General features: G+C 54.6%; 2 pseudogenes; both read left to right on the top strand.

Moving 5' to 3' along the window:
• The first annotated feature begins 3,762 nt into the window (after window positions 1–3,762).
• On the top strand, window positions 3,763–6,440 carry LOC137149836 (H-2 class II histocompatibility antigen, E-S beta chain-like; annotated as a pseudogene).
• Window positions 6,441–10,153: 3,713 nt separating this feature from the next.
• Window positions 10,154–12,338, top strand: LOC137149834 (HLA class II histocompatibility antigen, DP beta 1 chain-like; annotated as a pseudogene).
• The last annotated feature ends 6,932 nt before the right edge of the window (window positions 12,339–19,270 follow it).

Below are 19,270 nucleotides of genomic sequence, written 5' to 3'. Positions count from 1 at the left end.
TCGCCAGCTCCTCCCCTCCCTTCTCCCCTTTTCTGTCCTCCCCCAGGACTGGACACCTGCCGATGGATCATTGGTCCCTCACACGGACGCCCCGCATACCGACATCTTCCAAAATGATGAGGGTTTCTTCATCGTCCGCTCCAACCTGGGCTGCTACCTGTGGACAAAGGAAATACAGAAACCGACTGACATCAAGATCAAAAGGCTGCACCCCGCGTGCCGGGGCGGGGATCACTATGTGGGGGGCCCCAAAAAAAATCACCATCATCAAGGGCAACTCCTACCGGCTGTCAAAGGACTTGAGCACCGACTCCGTCAAGAAGCAGATGTCCAACATTGAGGGCAACTGGAGCATCTCCGCTGAGATGTCCCTTGGGGCTGGAGCCCTCACCAAACTCATCGCCAGGTATCAGTTGTTCCTCAAAGGTTCCACACGGAGCAGGAGGATTGGAACGAAGCCCAGGAAGAAGAGGAGTCAATCCAGGTGACCCTGGAGTCCCAAAAGAGCCTGTACATCTGGCAGTACCACCTCGGCCTAGGCCAGCATCCCATCTTATTCTGCAGTGGCATCAATATCACCAAAGAAAACAACCTGCCTGACAACATCCCCCTACCTCCGGTGCCCTGAGTGTCCGTGAGGATAGAGAACGCCAGCGCCATGATGCTATTGTTGATGTGTGTGTGTGTGAGGTTCTCTTTTATCACTTCAGAACTTTCACTGTGCTGCTTTAAATTTCTCCACCTCATCCCAGCTCTGTCTCCTCTTCTGCTTCTTCTTCCCAGCTTTACCCAATCCTCCTTTGCAATGTGGATGATTCCATTAGCTGTCCTGTCCTTCCTATTCTTATTTTTACAGCTGGTCGGAAAACGGTGTTTGATTTTCCCACGGAAAATTTAGACTTCCTATTGAAAAACCAGATAAAAAATGTAGCCAAAAACCTCCCGAAATGTTGGCAGAAAACTTGTAAAAAACTGACAAATATTGTCTGAAAGTTACCAAAAACAAACAATATTTGCTGAGATGTGAATAATGTTTTAGTTTTAGCCAAAACTTTTCACGTTTTCTGATGAAACAGCAAGAGAGTTTGAGGGAAACTGATATTTTCTGTGAACATTTTCCTTTTGCCAAAAAAAATTCCAAATTCCCCTCAACACAGTCCTCCAAAATGTGCTCCCAGCTCTCTGTCTCATGTAACCCTGGGATAGCAGAGAGCAGGTCGCACACTTGTCCCCGCATCTGGTCGCACATCTAAGTCCTTCAGCTTTGTTGGTGGGTTCAGTTAACGGTGAGGTCACTGCGCTGGCCACAGTTTACACACCCTGTTTTGGGAGTCGCTAGAGGGCAACAATCCTCACATTCTCTATTGGCCCCTTGCCACCAGCTCTGAGATTTCCCACCTGTGACTTTCTCTGCTGCTTCCATCACTCCCCAGTAGATGGCATTCGTGCATCGACATTTTCCTTCCTTCTTTGCTTATAGGAGGCTCTATTTGTTAGTCATTCAAATTACTGGATTAACCCGGCCTATGAACTGGGTCCTCCCCTTTTTCAAGCAACTGCTTTTAAAGTTTGGAAGTCACACGCACGTCGGGTGCTTCTGCCTTTCAATAATTAATTTCTCTTCTGGGGCCAGACAATTCCAGTCACTTCAGCCACCAACAGACACTTTGAAAAAAACAAACACAATTGCATATAGTTCCTCTAAATGGAGTGGACACGGGGCCTCTTTTTGACGGTATTGAGGTGGCTGAAGGTGCAGGGCGGTGCCCAGTGGGAATTTTATGGGTGTGTGTAGGAGTGAGAGATTCTCGGGTTGTCTTTTGTTGGCCTTGTGCAAATCAATGGGATGAAATCAGTCCCTTCAAACCCGTACTTACCACTTCCCACTGCCCACCTCTGAGCTTGCAAAGAACACTTGTCTGTTTCCTGTGCCCCAGCTTCTCTTTCAATCTTGTTACCAAGGCAGATGATTTCATGACATGTTCTCTCTGTCGTCTCTCATGATAACCACAGCCTGAATTCTGCTTTGGGATCGTTGGGGGGGTTGGATCTGCTGCCGAAATGCAAATAATTTGTCAAGCCTGAATAAAGAATCGATTTTTCAGCATTCACCAACTTGTTGGGGTTGAATTTCCTCGGTTTTTTTCCCTGGTTGGGTGTCTATAGAAGGGTACAAAGGAGACAATCTCATACTGTCGTTGTCATGGTTATTCAGTGGCAAATGAGAGAGAACTTAACGTGTAAGATACGGCAAAGCCGGCAAGAGATGATGCCGCCTCCCTCCCCCAACAAGGAAAATACAGATTTTCACAAACAGCCGGTCCAAGGCTTGCCAACCACCTGTCCTCATTTGCCACTCCCATCCACAGCCCCAGCCCCAGCCCCAGCCCCTCTTGCTATACCTGTGCCCCCAACCCACACCCTCCACCCCCAACTCATAGGATGAAAGATAGCATGTGTGAAAAATCAGAATGGGATGGGGGGCGATAGGTGCCTATAAGAAAAAGCCCCGAGTATCAGGAGGGTCCCTATTAAACCGGGACATCTGGTCACCCTGCACTGTCTGCACAGAGCCAGGACATTAGGCCTGTGGCTTGAAGACAAAACACCTGGTCTGCGCTCCGCCTTTACGAGCCACATGGAGAGCTGCTGAATTAGCAGGGGGCCAACCCTGCAGTGCAAAAACCAGGGACTGTTTCCTTAGCACCCCCGCCCTGCAACGGTGAGCAGGGCCAGGCGCGGATGGTGGCCTCAGCTGCGGGGACCAGGTTCCCCGCCCGCCTCGCTCCTTCCCAGCTGCAGAGACATCAGCTTCTGACCAGCAGCTCCTCCCCTCTGCTGGGGCCTTGAGCAGTGACTCGGCGAGTGGGATGGCTGCAACCCAAGAAAACTGGCCACTCCTAGCCAGACAGAGCAGCTTCCCCACCCCAGCCCTGCCGTGCAGCTCCAGGGCACACGGCCCCCGTCGACTCGTCCTGCCGGACAGATCCCGCGCAGGGAAAGCAGATGGAACCGGGCTGGAGTTGCTCATGGGTGCATCTTTCCAGTCCACTCCCGACCCTGGCGCTTGAGCAACGCCCTGGCTCGTTTCCCTGCAAAGTACTGAAGGGCCGGGGAGTGGAGCGATGCACCCATGAGAACTGGCCCCTGCTGCTAGAATACGGGATAAAGGTGCCCTGAACTGCCTGAGTACAGGACAGGCAATTTTCTATTTCAATGAGGGCCGTCCCTGGTAACACGGGGTAACTGTCAGGCCCAGCCGGTGATGATAACACCAGAGCTTCCAGGCCAGAAGCACTGAGCAGCTGGACCAGCTCCAGCAGCATCACTAAGGCAAGGAGAATCCAGCCTCCTGGACTGAAGGACAAGACCCACTAACTCCCCTCTCTCTGGAAAACCCTGGCCGACTGAAAGGACGACTGGGGGGTTCGGAGCAGCTCAGGATTGCTCTGCTGCACTCAGAGAAAAACCTCCCCGTAAAGGAAATGTGAGTTACAACAGAGACAGCTTGAAGCCAGCAGCAGGAGGGTTTGATCTTTGTTGCATTGCCAGGGGAACGAGGCTTCCTGCGATGCAGTGAGCTGTGCGGGGAGGGGACGGCTGATTTGTCTACATTGGACTTGGCTCCGCTTGTGTGTCTGGGTTTCCCCTCTCGTGTTTCCTGTCAGAGCAGCAGACAGCTCAGCGCAGGGAAGGGCAGCCGTGCTCCCTCCAGCTTTCTGGGGCCTGGCTCCAGATCCTGCCCCCTAGAGCAGCCGTCCCGTCTCCTCTAGGGCGATGGCTCCTCAGGCCAAACCTGTCTCGGTCTCCTTCTGGCTCCTGTCTCTCTGCTCCCCTGCCTTGGCTGGTAAGTGACCCCTGGTCTCCCGGATGCCTGGGTCCCATTCCCCATCCCAGTATCTTCCCCCAGAGTTGGGCGCTCTGTGGCCCCCTCGGGTTGCTGTCCCGGATGCCTGGGTCCCATTCACATCCCATCTCTCTCCTTCCTGCAGGAGTTCACCGTCTTTCCTGTTACCAGCTCATCTCTCCCTGGGAGGCCCCCAACCTGCCCAAGCGGCTGAATGTGTTGAGCATGAACGACCTGGTGCTCACAGCCTACGACAGCAGCACCAGCAAGATGACTCTCCGCAACGGCTACACCCCAGCCGACCAGGGCAGCCACCAGTTCTGGAGAGCGCGCAGCACCCAGTGCCTGACCTGGGACTCCTGGGTGGAGGCCGAGTACCAGGGCCTGGTGCGGGAGATGAACACCAGCTCCCCAAGGGCGGGTGAGTCCCTGTCCCCAGCTCAGGGGATGGATGGGGCGGGCAGCATAAAGCAGGAGGGAGGAAGCTGGGGCTGGGCAGGGGACACTGGAGGGCAGTGATTTCCCTGATACCTAGAGCTCAGAGTGTGGGACGGGGGATAGGGAGTGGGAGATGGTGGCTGACACAGCCCCTCTGCCCCCAGAGCCCTACTACCTGCAGATCCTGCAGAGCTGTGAGCTGGACGATGGCACCGGAGCCGACCGAGCCACCACCAGATATTCCCTCAATGGGGAGGACGTGCTGCAGTACCGGGCCGACCAGAACCGCTGGTTCTCCGTACACCCGGAAGCCTGGCACATCGCCGAGCGCTGGAACCGCCAAGGGGAGGCTTTCGCTGCGATGAAAGTCCACACGCTGCATTATTGCCGGTTCTTGTTCGGGATGACGGCACCTTTCATGGCTCAGAAGACAGGTGACAGCTCGGCCGGTGCCCCTCACTCCCGACCCGCAGCCCCTGCTGTCCCAGTCCCTGACTCGTGACCCTTTCTCGCCCTCCCCACAGCCCGGCCCGCAGCGCACGTGGCCCTCGTCCCAGGGACCCAGGACCGGCCGCCCCGCCTCGTCTGCCACGTGACAGGCTTCTACCCCCGCGACATCGAGGTGACCTGGGAGCGGGGGGACCGAGGGGCCCAGGGGGAGCAGGTGACCAGCGGGATCCAGCCCAACGCGGACCCCACCTTCCAGGTCCGGGTGTTCATCGAGCTGGGGCAAGAGGGGGTCGGCCCCACGGAGCACGTGTGTGTGGTGAGACACAGCAGCCTGGGGGACGCCCCCTGAGAGTGACCTGGGGTGAGTACTGGCGGGGCAGGGTGGGGGAGCAGTGGGGGCATCCCCTAATGGGGGGGGAGATGGGCACAAGGGGTGGGGGGAAGAGGGAGGTGGGAAATGCAGAGGGGGAATTTGGGGGGCACCAGGGGCTAGGTAGACAGAGAGAGGCACTGGGGGGAGGGAGAGGGGGAGAGAGGATTTGAGGGGCTCAGGGGAGGGGAGACAGAAAAGGGGGTGTCCAGCTGCAGGGCAGACAGACGGGTGGCCGGGGGAGCAGCCCGACCAGGGGAAGGAAGGATGCTAGGCCAGGCCTATTGGGGCAGAGGGCAGGACCTATCCGAGGGGCGGGGCACAGGGGTTTGGGGGGTCCGTGGCTCAGTCTGTCTCGGGGCATTTCCAGATGCCAAGGCCACAGCCCCGGCGGGTCTCCTGGTGATCATGGCTGGCGTCTTCCTCACTGTCCTTGGAGCCGGGACCCTGGGCTGCTACCTGAGGAGGAGGAAAAGTGAGTGATGCCCCCACAGAGCACCCCCTAGTAATCCCCCTGGATCCACACACCTGCCCCCCGCACAGCGCCCCCTAGTGCCCCTCCTAAAACACAGCGCCTCCTAGTGTCCCCCATTGAGCCTTACTACCATCGTGTGAGATCCCAGCGGCTCCGTGCTGAACCCTGGCTGGATATAGGAGTCGTGACTGGGTTCCCCGTTGTTGCCGCCACACACCCAGGCTGCAGGGGGGCTGGAGCGAGCCCCGGGCAGCTGGTCTCCAATTGAGTCAATTCCTGCTTGGGCTTCCCCTGTAGGGGGCCAGAACGGGCCGTATCGCCCGGCGCAGACACAGCCAGGGACCCTCGACTCTTCTCCAGCCACAGCTGAGCCAGCAGGAGGCGCCGCGTCCATGGCAGCTTTGTCCCCGGATGTTGCCGCGTGACCAGACATGGAGCCGGCTGTGCTAGGACTAGCGACCTGGACTGGAGCCACATGGACCATCTCTAGGAAAGGGAAGGTGCTGCAGGGTGGCAGATAAGGTCAAAATCTCTGAGGTCACAGGGTGGGATGTACCTCTCCATCCTGTGCTCTTTCCCACCCTTCGATCATCATATGTCACGTAGCTCCCAGCCCCCCCCAAAACCTCTCCCAGTTTCCATTCTCTGTCGCCATGCAGGCGGCACCTCAGGCATTCTCCACTGGGGATTTTTTTGTGGTGCTTTTTGATGCATGAGCCAGCCACACAAGTTTCACCTTCACAAAGTTTTTATTGGAGCCCCGTCATTGCCTTGGTTTTCTGAGGTGCTACCCGTAGCTTCTTCTGTGCAGCTCTTAAGACTGTGGAAGCGGGTGGATCCCATTTAATTGTTTTTGCTTTTCCCCTTTCATTGTTGGAAATTAACTTTGTCTTCTACATTTGTAAAATATTTGCAACATTGTATGCACATAAAATGGTGAAAAACTCTTTATTAATATGTGTTGCTCTGTTGCTTCTCATAATATGATGCTTTCCATGCTTGTTCTGGCTGAACGTCTGACTCAAGTAACGGAGCGAGTAATTCTGCTGCTGGCTTCTGTTGAAACATCTGGTTGTGTTCCCACAGCGTCTCACTATCCGTTTGCTTTCAGACCAACACACTGGTCCCAAACCTCTCGGTTCCCCTGCTGATTCCACCAAACTGCCTTCGGTTTCTTTGCTGTCCCAGCTAGGCAGGCACCTGAATTTGAAAAGTTTCCTTTTTCATCCATAAAGTCTTTTTGCTAATTTCTAACAGTTTTGGACCAAACCCTAGTGACAGCAGAGGGGTGAAATTTTACACTTGGCAGAATAATAAACTAAATATCATTACACAGTTGTACACAAAAGGGAAATGCTCTAGATTGCAAAATAATGCACCAAGTGGCACAGGGTTACAGCTATTGAAAATACTGTTTAATAATAGTTAGTTTCTTAATATGCCAAGTGTTAAATTTCCCCATTCCTGCAGTCACTGGGTTCCCCGTGTTACCTGTCAGCTCTGTGTTCTGGGGGAACCCTGGTGCAGTACCCAGCCTGTCTGACTCACGAAGAACTCCCCCACCTCTGCCTGAACCAGAACTGATCAGAAGAAAGACTTACAAAGAGCAATAAAAGGCAGTGGGAGAAACACCTAAACCCTCCGCACAGGGGTGTTAGTCACACAAGGGTGTTAGTCACAATGGTTATGGACGCAGCTCCATTCTCTGGGCGTCTCTAAGCCTCTGACTGACAGAAGCTGGGAATGAGTGACAGAGAATGGATCACTTGATAATTGCTTGTTCTGTTCTTTTCTTCTGAAGCAACAGGCACTGGCCACGGTCAGAAGACAAGACACTAGGCTAGATAGGCCGTGGGTCTGACCCCGTCTGGCCGTTCTTATGTTCATGTGATATTTCCCTCCGAGGAATTGTCTGGCACAAAAAAGAAAATGAATACTGAGAGACGGACGCACCAAACGTATTTGTTACTCTGAAATATTAAAAGAAATTGCTTAAAAAATGTATGTAAATGGCTGGGTTTGAAATGACTAAACCATGAAGAGCTTCTGCTAAGCAAAGAATGAAAGAAAAGCTCGATGCACCAATGCCACCTGCTGGGTAGTGATCGTAGCTGCAGAGAAAGTAACAGGCCAGGAATCTGAGAGCTGGTGTCAAGTGTGGGATAGACAATTGGAGGACTGCCCTCCTCCAGCGAACCATAAAACAGGGGATATGAATTAGGGTGAACATGGTGGACCTCAGAGAACTGAACCCATCCATGGAGCTGGAGAAAAGTGTCAGTTTTACACTGGAAAATCAAATACCATCTTCTGCCCAGCTGTAATAGTAATAATAGTAATAGGAAGAAAAGCAGAGTTAATGGAACCATCTACGTTGCCAAAGAGTTTTTGTTAAAGCTGGGAACAGGAGGGAAAATAGCAGAAAAAACAGCTGGGATGAGGTGGGAGAAAGTTGGGGAAAGATCTGCAGTGGCAAGACTGGATCAGAGACGTTCACAGGCCCAGCTCCAGAACATCATGGCGGTGCTGGCGTTCTCTGTCCACACAGACATTCAGCAGAGCAGAGGCAGGGGTGAGGCCGGGCGGGTTGTTTTCTTTGCTGAATTGGATGCCCGTGCAGAACAAGACGGGCTTGAGGCCTAGGCTGAGGCTGAACTGCCAGATGCAGAGGTGTGGCCTGGCCTCCACAGTCACCTGGATTGACACCTCTTCCTCCCAGGCTTCTGCACCACGAGGATGCTTTTCCCGTCCTCCTCAACCTCGAGGAAGAACCGGAACTGGGTGATGAATTTGGTGAGTTCTCCAGCCCCGAGGGACATCCCATGGAGATGCTCCAGTTGTGCCTGACACTGGACATCTGCTGCCTGGCACTGCCCAGCTTGGGGGTGACGGCGTCAGACCAGATAATAAAAGAATCAGAGTCGTTGCACAGGCTCTTGATACACGCGCAGCCCCTCAGAGGAGGCAGCCGTGGGCAGAGACCCGGCGAATGGGGAGGCTGCACCCCATGAGTGCTGACCCCCCACCCGACCAGACAAATCCTCTTCCGCACCCCAGTCCTGCCGTGCAGCTCCAGGGCACACGGCCTCCGTCGACTCGTCTGGCCAGACAGAGCCTGCGCAGGGAAAGCAGACGGAGCCGGGCTGGAGTCACGCATGGGTGCATCTTGCCACTCCCAGCCCCGGGCGGTTGAGCGATGCCCCGGCTTGTTTCCCGGCACAGCACCGAAGGGCCAGGGAGTGGAAAGATGCACCTGTGAGAACTGCCCCTGCTGTTGGAATACGGGTGTGAGCATGGTCTCCCTGCGCAGCGACTGATGGGGGGGGGGCACTTTATTTGCTTGGGCTTTGTACAACGAAATACTCCGGCTATTGCACAAGTGCACCAGGTGCTGAGCATGCTGGGAAATGGTCGGTGTGTCTGGCGTTGTGTTCCAAGTCACTTTTGTGTGGCCGGCAGGGGAAATGAATTGTCGGCCTGCGATGGTATGAACGAACGGCAACAGATCTGGGTTTAGCCTGGTCTGATGAAAAATTCACTCGCACCTAAACCGAGCCCAGCGAGGCGGGCGGACGGATGCTCCAGCATTGTGCGGGGAGGGGTGAGAAGTCTCCTGTTGAGACTGCACCAGCCCTGGCGAAGGGCTATCCCCAGGCATGGATTGACGATCTCCCCCCACTGTTAGAAGGTAAAATTATTGATTCCTTTTGGAGTCTTGGTTTCGTTTAAAGCAGGGACGTGGCTCCTGTGTCAGCAGAAGGTTTTCCCATGAGCTGCAACCTGAAATTCACCCAGAGCCGAATCACTGGAGGGCCTGAGAAGCCTGGACTGACAACCAGCAGAGAGGTGCCAGCAGATGGCAGGCACTGGCCGATAATAGGAGCGGTGGGCGCCTGCAGACGGCGGGAACCAGCAGCGGGGCCCCGGGGGTGGCAGGAGACAGCAGTGCCAGGCACTGGTCAAGCCTGCGTCCGGCAGGAGCCTGCACAAGGGGACGGGCTGAGCCCCAACGGAGAGGTGGACACTGAAACGATGACAGGGGAAAGCAAGAAGGGAGAGGCAAAGGACACGGCCCCGTATGACTCATTGAGTTCCTGAATTCTGCGCTGTGTTCCTTCCTTCCTGGTATTAAGAGGTTTACTTTCTACACTCAGACTCTGTGCTTGCCGGAGAGGAAGTGTGGGATTTCCCAGGGGCCTGAGCAGGGGCTCGAGGCAGTTTGGGGTGGGATAGAACCGGGCCCTTGCTACTGCCAGCTCTGCCTGGCAGAAGGGTGACACGGGATAAACGGGAGCCCGCATGGACTGAGTACGGGAGAGACGGCTGGGAGCCGGCAGCAGGAGTTACTGAATCTCTGTTGCACTGCTGGGGAGCGAGGCTCCCTGCCATGCAGCAAGCCAGGCGGGGAAAAGACGGTTGATTTGTCTGTGTTGGATTTTGCTCCACTTGTGGGTTTGGGTTTCTCCTCTCGTGTTTCCTGTCAGACAGCTCAGTGCAGGGAAGGGTAACTGTGCCCCATCCAGCTCTCTGCGGTCTGGCCCCACACTCTGCCCCGTAAAGCGGCTGTCCCGTCCCCTCCAGGGCGATGGCTCCTCGGGCCAAATCTGCCTCGTTCTTCTGGCTCCTGTCTCTCTGCTCCCTCTCCTTGGCTGGTAAGTGATTCCTGGTCTCCCAGATGCCTGGGTCCCATTCCCCATCCCAGCATCTTCCCCCAGGGCTGGGCGCTGCAAAGCACCCTCGGGTTGCTGTCCCGGATGACTAGGTCCCTTTCCCCATCTCAGCATCTTCCCCCAGGACTGGGTGCTGCAGGGACTCCTTGGGTTGCTGTCCCGGATGCCTGGGTCCCATTCCTCATTCCATCTGTCTTCTTCTTGCAGGGGTTCACCGCCTCTCCTTTCTCCAGCTCATCTCCCCACAGGCGACCCCAGGCCTGCACAAGCATTTAACCGTCATGAGGGTGAACGACCTGGTGCTCTCAACCTATGACAGCGGCAGCGGCCGCATGGCTCCCCGCAACGGCTACACCCCAGCCGAGCAGGGCGGCCACCAGTTCTGGAGAGCGCACAGCACTCGGTGCCTGGCCTGGGACTCCTGGGTGGAGGCCGAGTACCAGGGCCTGGTGCGGCAGATGAACACCAGCTCCCCAAGGGCGGGTGAGTCCCTGAACTGGGCCAGATGGAAAGAGTGGGCAGCTCAAAGCAGGGGGGAGGAAGCTGGGGCTGGTCAGGGGACACCAGAGGGCAGTGATTTCTCTGATACTTAGAAGTTACCAAGACCCCTTAGTTCTAGCCCCAGCTCTGGGAGGGGTCTGGTGGGGGCGGCTCAAGGAGTCAGGACACCTGGGTTCTGTGCACAAGAAAATTTTGCCCCCACTTGGCCCCATAGTAGCTGCTGAGTGGCTGACACAGCCCCTCTGCCGCCAGAGCCCTACTACCTGCAGATCCTGAAGAGCTGTGAGCTGGACGATGGCACTGACACCATCCAAGCCACCACCCGATATTCCCTCAATGGGGAGGACGTGCTGCTGTACCGGGCCGACCAGAACCGCTGGTTCTCGGTGCACCCGGATGCCTGGCACGTGGCCGAGCGCTGGAACCGCCAAGGGGACACGTTCGCTGTGATGAGCTTCCTGCCGCCCCAGTATTGCAGGTTCTGGATCGAGAAGGCCACGCCGTTCACGGATCAGAAGACAGGTGACAGCTCGGCCGGTGCCCCTCACTCCTGACCCACAGCCCCTGCTCTGCCAGTCCCTGTGACTCACGACCCCTTCTCGCCTTCCCCACAGCCCGGCCCGCAGCGCGTGTGGCCCTCGTCCCAGGGACCCAGGACCGGCCGCCCCGCCTTGTCTGCCACGTGACGGGCTTCTACCCCCGCGACATCGAAGTGACCTGGGAGCGGGGGGCCAGGGGGCCCAGGGGGAGCAGGTGACCAGCGGGATCCAGCCCAACGCAGACCCCACCTTCCAGGTCCGGGTGTCCATTGAGCTGGGGCAGGAGGGGGTTGGCCCCACGGAGCACGTGTGTGTGGTGAGACACAGCAGCCTGGGGGACGCTTCCCTGAGGGTGTCCTGGGGTGAGTACTGGGGGCAGGGAGCAATGGGGGAGCCCCCTACTGAGAGGGAGATATGGACACAAGGGGTGGGGGGAAGAGGGAGGTGGGAAATGCAAAGGGGGAGTTTGGGGGGCATCAGGGGATGGGTAGACAGAGAGAGGTCTATCGAGGTAGAGGGCAGGACCCATGGGAGGGGAGGGACACAGGGGCTTTGGGGGGACGCATGGCTCAGTCTGTATGCCAAGGCCACAGCCCCGGAGGGTCTCCTGGCGATCGCTGCTGGCGCCTTCCTCGCTGTGCTGGGAGCCGGGGCCCTGGGCTGCTACCTGGGGAGGAAAAGTGAGTGATGGCCCCACAGAGCCCCCCAGTGCCCCTCCTGCTTCCCACACCTGTGCCCGCTCTGTGCCCCCAATGCCCCTCCTTCTCCCCATCGAAGCATGAGGTCCCAGGGGCTCCGTGTTCAGCCCGTAGCTGGATTGCAATTTTTGCCCCCACACACCCTGGTTGTAGGGGGCAGGAAGGAGCCCCAGGGAGCAGCGTATCCGAATGAGTCAATTCCTGCTTTGCCTTCCCCTGCAGGGGGCCAGAAGCAGCCATATCTCCCGGCGCAGACACAGCCGGGGTCCATCGACTCAGTTTCAAACACGTCTTAGTCAGCAGGAGGCGCCTCGTCCATGGCACCTTCTGGCCCGGATGCCACCGAGTGACCAGATGTGGAGCCGGCTGTGCCAAGACTAGCAACCTGGACTGGAGCCACATGGACCATCTCTGGCAAAGGGAAGGTGCTGCAGGGGTGGCAGATAAGGTCAAAAACTCTGATGTTGAAGGGTGGGATGTACTTTTCCATCCTGTGCTCCTTCCCACCCTCCAATCACCCTATGCCCCGTAGCTCCCAGCCCCCCCAAAACCTCCCCCTATTTCCATTCTGTGTCCCCATGCAGGCGGCACCTCAATCATTCTCCACTGCAGAATTTGTGGTGCTTTTTGAGGCATGAGACATCCACACAAGTTTCACGTTCACAAAGTTTTTTATCAGAGCCTCGTCATTGCCTTGGTTTTCTTGGATGCTACCCATGGCGTCTTCTGTGTGGCTCTTCCCCCTGTTACGTGGCAGCTCTGTGTTCCTGGGGAACCCTGGTGCAGTACCCAGCCTGTCTGACTCATGAAGAACTCCTTCCCCCTGCCCGCCTCTGCTTGAACCAGAACTGATCAGAAGAAAGACTTACAAAAAGCAATGAAAAGGCAGTGGGAGACGCACTTAAACCCCTTCGGACAAGGATGACAGGATTAAGGCAACTCTCCCAGACTTGGACTTGGATCGCACTGAAATACAAGTGACACAGGAAACACATTAATAAAACTACAGAGACCCCAGAACGTAACCCTAATAAATAAGCGCACCCCAAGGTGACGAGTAAAACTGGTAACATCAACTGCTTCCCCCTCCTCATACCCCTGTCAAACAAGAAAATCCAGTTGATTGGCTTTGGTTTGTTCTTGGCAAACACAGTCTGGCTAGTCTTTATAATCCTGGGTCTGAAATGACTAAACCATAAAGAGCTTCTGCTAGGCAAAGAATGAAAGAAAAGGTCGATGCACCAATGCCATCTGCTGGGTAGTGAAAGTAGACGCAGAGAAAGCAACAGGCCAGGAATCTGAGAGCTGGTGGCAAGTGTGCAATAGAAAATTGGAGGACTGCCCTCCTCCAGCGAACCATAAAACAGGGGATATGAATTGGGGTGAACATGGTGGACCTCAGAGAACTGAACCCGTCAACGGAGCTGGAGAAAGTGTTAGTTTTACACTGGAAAATCAAATACCATCTTCTGCCCAGCTGTGCTAGTCATAATAGTAATCGGAAGAAAAGCAGAGTTAATGGAACCATCTACGTTGCCAAAGAGTTTTCATTAAAGCTGGGAACAGGAGGGAAAATGGCAGGAAAAAACAGCTGGGATGAGGTGGGAGAAAGTTGGGGAAAGATCTGCAGTGGCAAGACTGGATCAGAGAAGTTCACAGGCCCAGCTCCAGAACATCATGGCAGTGCTGGCATTCTCTGTCCACACAGACATTCAGCAGAGCAGAGGCAGGGGTGAGGCCGGGCGGGTTGTTTTCTTTGCTGAATTGGATGCCCGTGCAGAACAAGACGGGCTTGAGGCCTAGGCTGAGGCTGAACTGCCAGATGTAGAGGTGTGGCCTGGCCTCCACAGTCAAGTGGATTGACACCTCTTCCTCCCAGGCTTCTGCACCCTGAGGATTCTTTTCCTGCCCTACTCAGCCTAGAGGGAGAACCGGAACTGGGTGATGAGCTTGGTGAGTTCTCCAGTCCCGAGGGACATCCCATGGAGATGCTCCAGTTGTGCTTGGCGCTGGACATCTGCACAGCCCACCTTGATAACCGCAGCCTGAATTCTGCTTTGGGATCGTTGGGAGGATTTGAATCTGCTGCTGAAACGTAAAGAATTTCTCAGCCTGAATACAGAATCAATTTTTCAGTATTCACCAAGTTTTGGGGGTTGAATTTCCTTGTTTTTTTCCCTGGTTGGGCATTTATAGAAGTGTATTAAAGGGGACAAAAGAAGCAAAGCAGGGGGGAACCGGGAAGGCCTGAGCATTGGGGTCTCTGGGGAGACAAGGGTGGGTTGTTTAGCTTTGGGACAACGTTTTCATTGGAAACGTTCAGCCGGCTCTAGTGCGGCGATATTTAGCTCCTGGGCTGAGACAGGAACTCCGGTGAGGATTCTCTGGCCCATGTTAGGCAGGGCTTGGGCCAGGGGCTGATTAACGCCGATTAACCTTGATGTCAGAATCGTCGATAACGGAGCATCCACTCCACCCCTTTGGTAAATTGTCCCAATGGTGAATTACTCTCACTGTTTATCGCGTACGCCTTATTTCCCTTCTGAATCTGTCTACCTCAACTTGAAGCCACGTGCGTGAGGCCTTTCTCTGCTAGATTAAAGATCAATATCCATTCCCGCTTCGGTACTGATAGAATCACGTCTCCCCTTAATCACGTCTCTTCGTTAAACTGAATAGATTGAGCTCCTCGAGTCAGTCCCTAGACAGCAGCTTTTCTATTTCCAACAAAGGCCGGTGGCATGGTGTGGTGCCCATGGAGATAAGCACGGGACCTTGTGGGGGGAACTCGGATTGTTCCCCTGCATAGTTTGGGGCAATCACAGGTCACAGTAACATCTGGGCATCACAGCCACTTTCTTCTTTCATCACTTCGAAGGCCAGAAGGAATCATCCCATCACCCAGCCTGACCCTCTGCAGAGCACAGGCCAAGAGGGGTCATCCAGGTGTGATTTCAACAGGCTTTAGTCAGACCGAAGTGTTTCACTCCGTGGGAGGCTAGGCTGTTGTGGCCACCGGCAGAGAACCGGAAGGACCGAGGGGCTGATTCGCTGGGAGATAATCGCAGGGGTGACCCCTGCCCCACACTGAAGAGGACCCCCCACCCCACTCCAAGTGCCTGCCAATCTGACCTTTCCCACGTCAATTCTGATGATTATTTGGAGCCACCAGCCAGGCACCTGGACATGGGTTTCTTGGTGCCACCTCCGAACCCTGGCCCACACTGTCCCGTGTCCCCATCTCCAGCTGTGGATGATCCCTGATGCTTTGGAGAAAAGTGGAAAAGAATCCCAGAATACGGGAAGTCAATGGGGCATCAGGCTAATTCTTCCGGTCTGACCCCTGCCAGGAAAGCCCTGAAGCATGACATTGGATTAGAATAATTCTCTTCACACAGGGGGCTGCGAGAGTTCTGAGCATGTTGCACTGCAGTGGTTTAGCTCCTTAAATCCTGTCCCTCCAGTTCATCTAGACGGGAAAGGAACCATGCCCCATTCCTGCCTCCCTGATGTGTCAATCCCTCCGCCCCGGGGCCGGGTCAGAGCCAGATCCCCTAAAAGTGGAAAGGCCCCGTGACACATTCACCGACCCGCTCACACACTGGAGAATCTCCAGCCCCAGTCGGTTACGTCCTGCTCCCGCCGTGGGAAATGCACGAATGGCTACAGACGGGGGACGGGTTGATACAGGGGTGGCCACAATATAGAGCGTGCAGATAAGAGCCTGGCAAGGGCCCCACCTTCTGCCGTGTGGTCCCAGCAAAGAGCTGATCATGGGGGTGGACAGACCTGGGGACCCGTTAACACAGACCAAAGAGCTCACTGGCCCGTGTCGGAGTGTCGGCCCAGGGCTCTGCAGATCGGCATTCAAGGGCCCTAACAGAGCGGTGGTGTTGCCTGATTTTCGCTGCTTAACCTTTTTGTGTCTAGACTGGGGTTATCAGCTGGCCAGAAGATCAGACAGTTCTTTGTCCCAGAATCAGGCTACATGGAGTTTTGCAAGGACCCTTGGGGTCTGGCACAAAGACACCCCCCCTAAGAACCGAAATAAAGCCTCCTAGATTTTTATGGAGTCAGATAGAACAATAATCAAATGGATAAAGATCCATGTGAATTCCAAAGGCAATAATGTTATTCTAGAGAAACATGTGGTCGGGTGTCCCATAAAGCTTTTGGAGGAATAGATTCACACCCTTCCTTGATAACCTGGTGATATGAGACAAAGGACCAGCCCCATCCCTGTGTGCTGATGTCCCAGTTCCTCAATTCTCCAGGGAGGTGAAGATCTGCAGAACAGCTCAGGAGTTAAGAGCTGTAGAAAGACTATAACAATAGGACCGAGATGATACTAAACATAAGACACAAGACACTGTTTTTCTTAACACGGTGGGGCTGCTTCTCTTACAACCCGACCGCTACGGCTGCCCTCCTTCCATCTGCAAACTTCGCTTGCTCACCCACCAAGTATCAGGTGACATGTGTTCTGTAGGCCGGCATGTTGGTGCATATGAAGGACTTACCCATGTCCTTTCCAGACAGTTCGCTCATCCTCACCTCTGTTATTTCAGAGAATCACAGAAGATGAGGGTTGGAAGGGACCTCAGGAGGTCATCTAGTCCGACCCCCGGCTCAAAGCAGAACCAACCCCAAGTAACTGTTTACAGGCACAAATGTGGACAGCCATTACTTCCCTTTAACAGAGCAGGAAAGAAAAGTGAAGTAATCAGACCCTGGGAAAGTATTCCTTGGGTTTGACCATTTCACCAAAGCAGAGGTCTGGGTCTTCGCAGGTGACTTATCTGCACTAGGACAGGTTTAGAAAGGGTGGGAATGACCAGGATGCTTGCAAAAGTTGATAGCATCTTTGTACGCCCTGAAGACATAGAAGAGGATTCAGGGTCTTTGACATGGATCATGCTAATCGCTGCCCCAGTATCTATAATGAAATTCACGTGGCGGCCCCCTATCACGGCAGACACTGTGGGTCTCCTGCTCTGCCTAAATGGGCTAGGACTTCGCTCAGGGCCTGCTGGCATCCTTCTGGGTATTCTTCAGAGGATGCAGACAAGTAGGCCCCGGGCTTTCCTTCCATCTCTTTGGAGGCAGCCAACCCTGTAAGAGGGAAGCACAGATTTTACAACCCCCACGGTCGATAAGTGGTTCCTTCCCGACAATGCTACCCAACAACGTTTTCTATGAGCATCTGAAGATCTGTTTCTTTCTCTGGTGGTGGGAGGGACCATTAGGACACTATCATCTTCTTAACAGCCTGGTATTACATTACCTTGAAGTAATTTCAGGAAGGTGAAGCTGTGACTTCTGTCACACTGGCTGGATAAGGGGGGCCCTTGAGGTGTATTCAGAAGCTCTGATTTCTCCCGTCTACACCAGTCTTGCGTTGGGGGTGTCACGCAGGCTGGAGCATTTGTTATATGGCTTGACATTGATAATAATCCACGTGGGATCTGCCATGTCAGGTACTGTTAGAACGGCTATAAAGCGCTAGGTAAGATGATGAGGTTTATATTCAGGTGTGATGTGTGTAGTAGAAGTTTAAGACTATATTTGATGTATCTGTGTTTCAAATTGCGCTGGCTGGGAAGTACCCCAGACAGAGAGGCGGCAGGACAATAGCCTGCTTAATGGCCCATTAAGATACTCACAGATGCAAGCGGCCCAGGAAGAAACTAAAGGCAGACCTGAAGAGTTACCGGGATTGGCCCATGTGATTCTGGACTCGATTTTAGTTCCTGTAAGTTTCCACAGGCCGCATGGCCAGGGACAGAGGGTAGATAAGAGCAAACCACAGAAACCATTTCGTCTTCAGCCAGGATTCAGCTTCAGGTACAAACCTACCTCTGGATCAGCCCATCTACAACTGAACTGAAGCTGTGAAACAAAGGACTGAGGCCCACCCAAAGATTGGCTGCACACCAGAGGAACTACACAAGCCTGCAACTCCACCAATTCTCCCCAAAGCTTGATGTGTATGGACTTTCGATCATTTGTATGTATCTGATTTGCTTTGACCCTTTAATGTTTCTCTTATGGTTTGTTTCTGTTTACAATAAACCTTTAGTTTTAGTTACTGAAGGATTGGCTGGCAGCGTGGGATTTTAGGTAAGATCCAAACTTATATTGCTCTGGTGCTGTGGCTGACCCCTTGGGGTCAGAGGGAACCTTTTTAGTAAAGAGCAGAGAGTTTAAAGAACTGGTCCCTTTACTGGACCTAGTGGCTGATTTGGGAGCCAGGAACTGAAATGCAGTAAAGGGGGCTGTGGGCATTTGTGGACTGGCTTCTTGATAACCAGTGTGGGGAAATCAGAAGCAGTTCGTGGCTGGTTGGGGAGCCTGATTCAGTGTCACCCACCAGCGCTGGGAGAATCTGTTCTCCGTTTGCAGCCTGCCCTGACCTTGGCATTATCCGGTGGCTGCCCTGGGCATGAAAGGGTCACAGCTACGTACTGCTCAGCTCACGGTTGGTGCCTCTCCTAATATGGCTCCTACTGCTCACCCCAACAGCAAGGCCTCAGCTTAGCCAAAAAACCCAACGTAGATGCTACCACTTCTGACATCGCCTTTTCCGGACCCTGTGCGACCCCAGCCCCCCAAAGGCACTCCCTCTTCTCGATGGAGGGCAGGTGCTAACGGAAAAGAGGACGTCCCCTCTCCCTTTGCTCATCTCATCCTCCGCCTCACCAGCCATCTCCTCTAAGACAACGTCCGGCTCCACCTCTTTCTCTCACACTCCGGGACTTCCCTTTTCCGCCCACAGACTGCTCGGAGCTGTCGCGCCGCTAACTTCCTCTCCTGCAGCTCCTGAGACGTCACCGCCGACGTTGCTCCTGAAGGTACCATGTCGTGCCCACCTGCGCTAACTCTCTCGTTGGCTGGCCCTGCACGTTGGGCTCCCTCCGTCGGCTCTCCCGTACCAACGCGCCGTTATCGTCCCTGAGCTTTCTGACAATTTCTGCCCCCATCTTCCCTGCTTTGCTACCTCCCTTTCTCCAGGAGCATGCAGCAGGCATTTCTGCAGCCCCGTTACACTCCGGCAGGGCTGCGTGCTGATTCACCTTATCTCTCTCTAACATCCCACGCATACTTTCCAACTTACCGTTCCGTCTAACAGCCCACCCCGCTCTGATCTGTAGCCGGCCAGCGATTTGCAGCTGGCAGCTTCCCCGTCCTGCGAACAGCGAGTTTTCTCATCTGTTTCCCGTACACAATACTGACTCCCTTCTAACTTTTTCTCCAACTTCTGTCCTTTTTTAAACAAAACGCT

This window comes from Emydura macquarii, unplaced genomic scaffold (genome assembly GCF_026122565.2).
Source record: "Emydura macquarii macquarii isolate MOO-44397 ecotype Brisbane River unplaced genomic scaffold, CSIRO-AGI_Emac_v2 contig_845, whole genome shotgun sequence".
Taxonomy (NCBI): Eukaryota; Metazoa; Chordata; order Testudines; family Chelidae; genus Emydura; species Emydura macquarii.
This window is presented reverse-complemented; position numbering and strand designations above follow the sequence as displayed.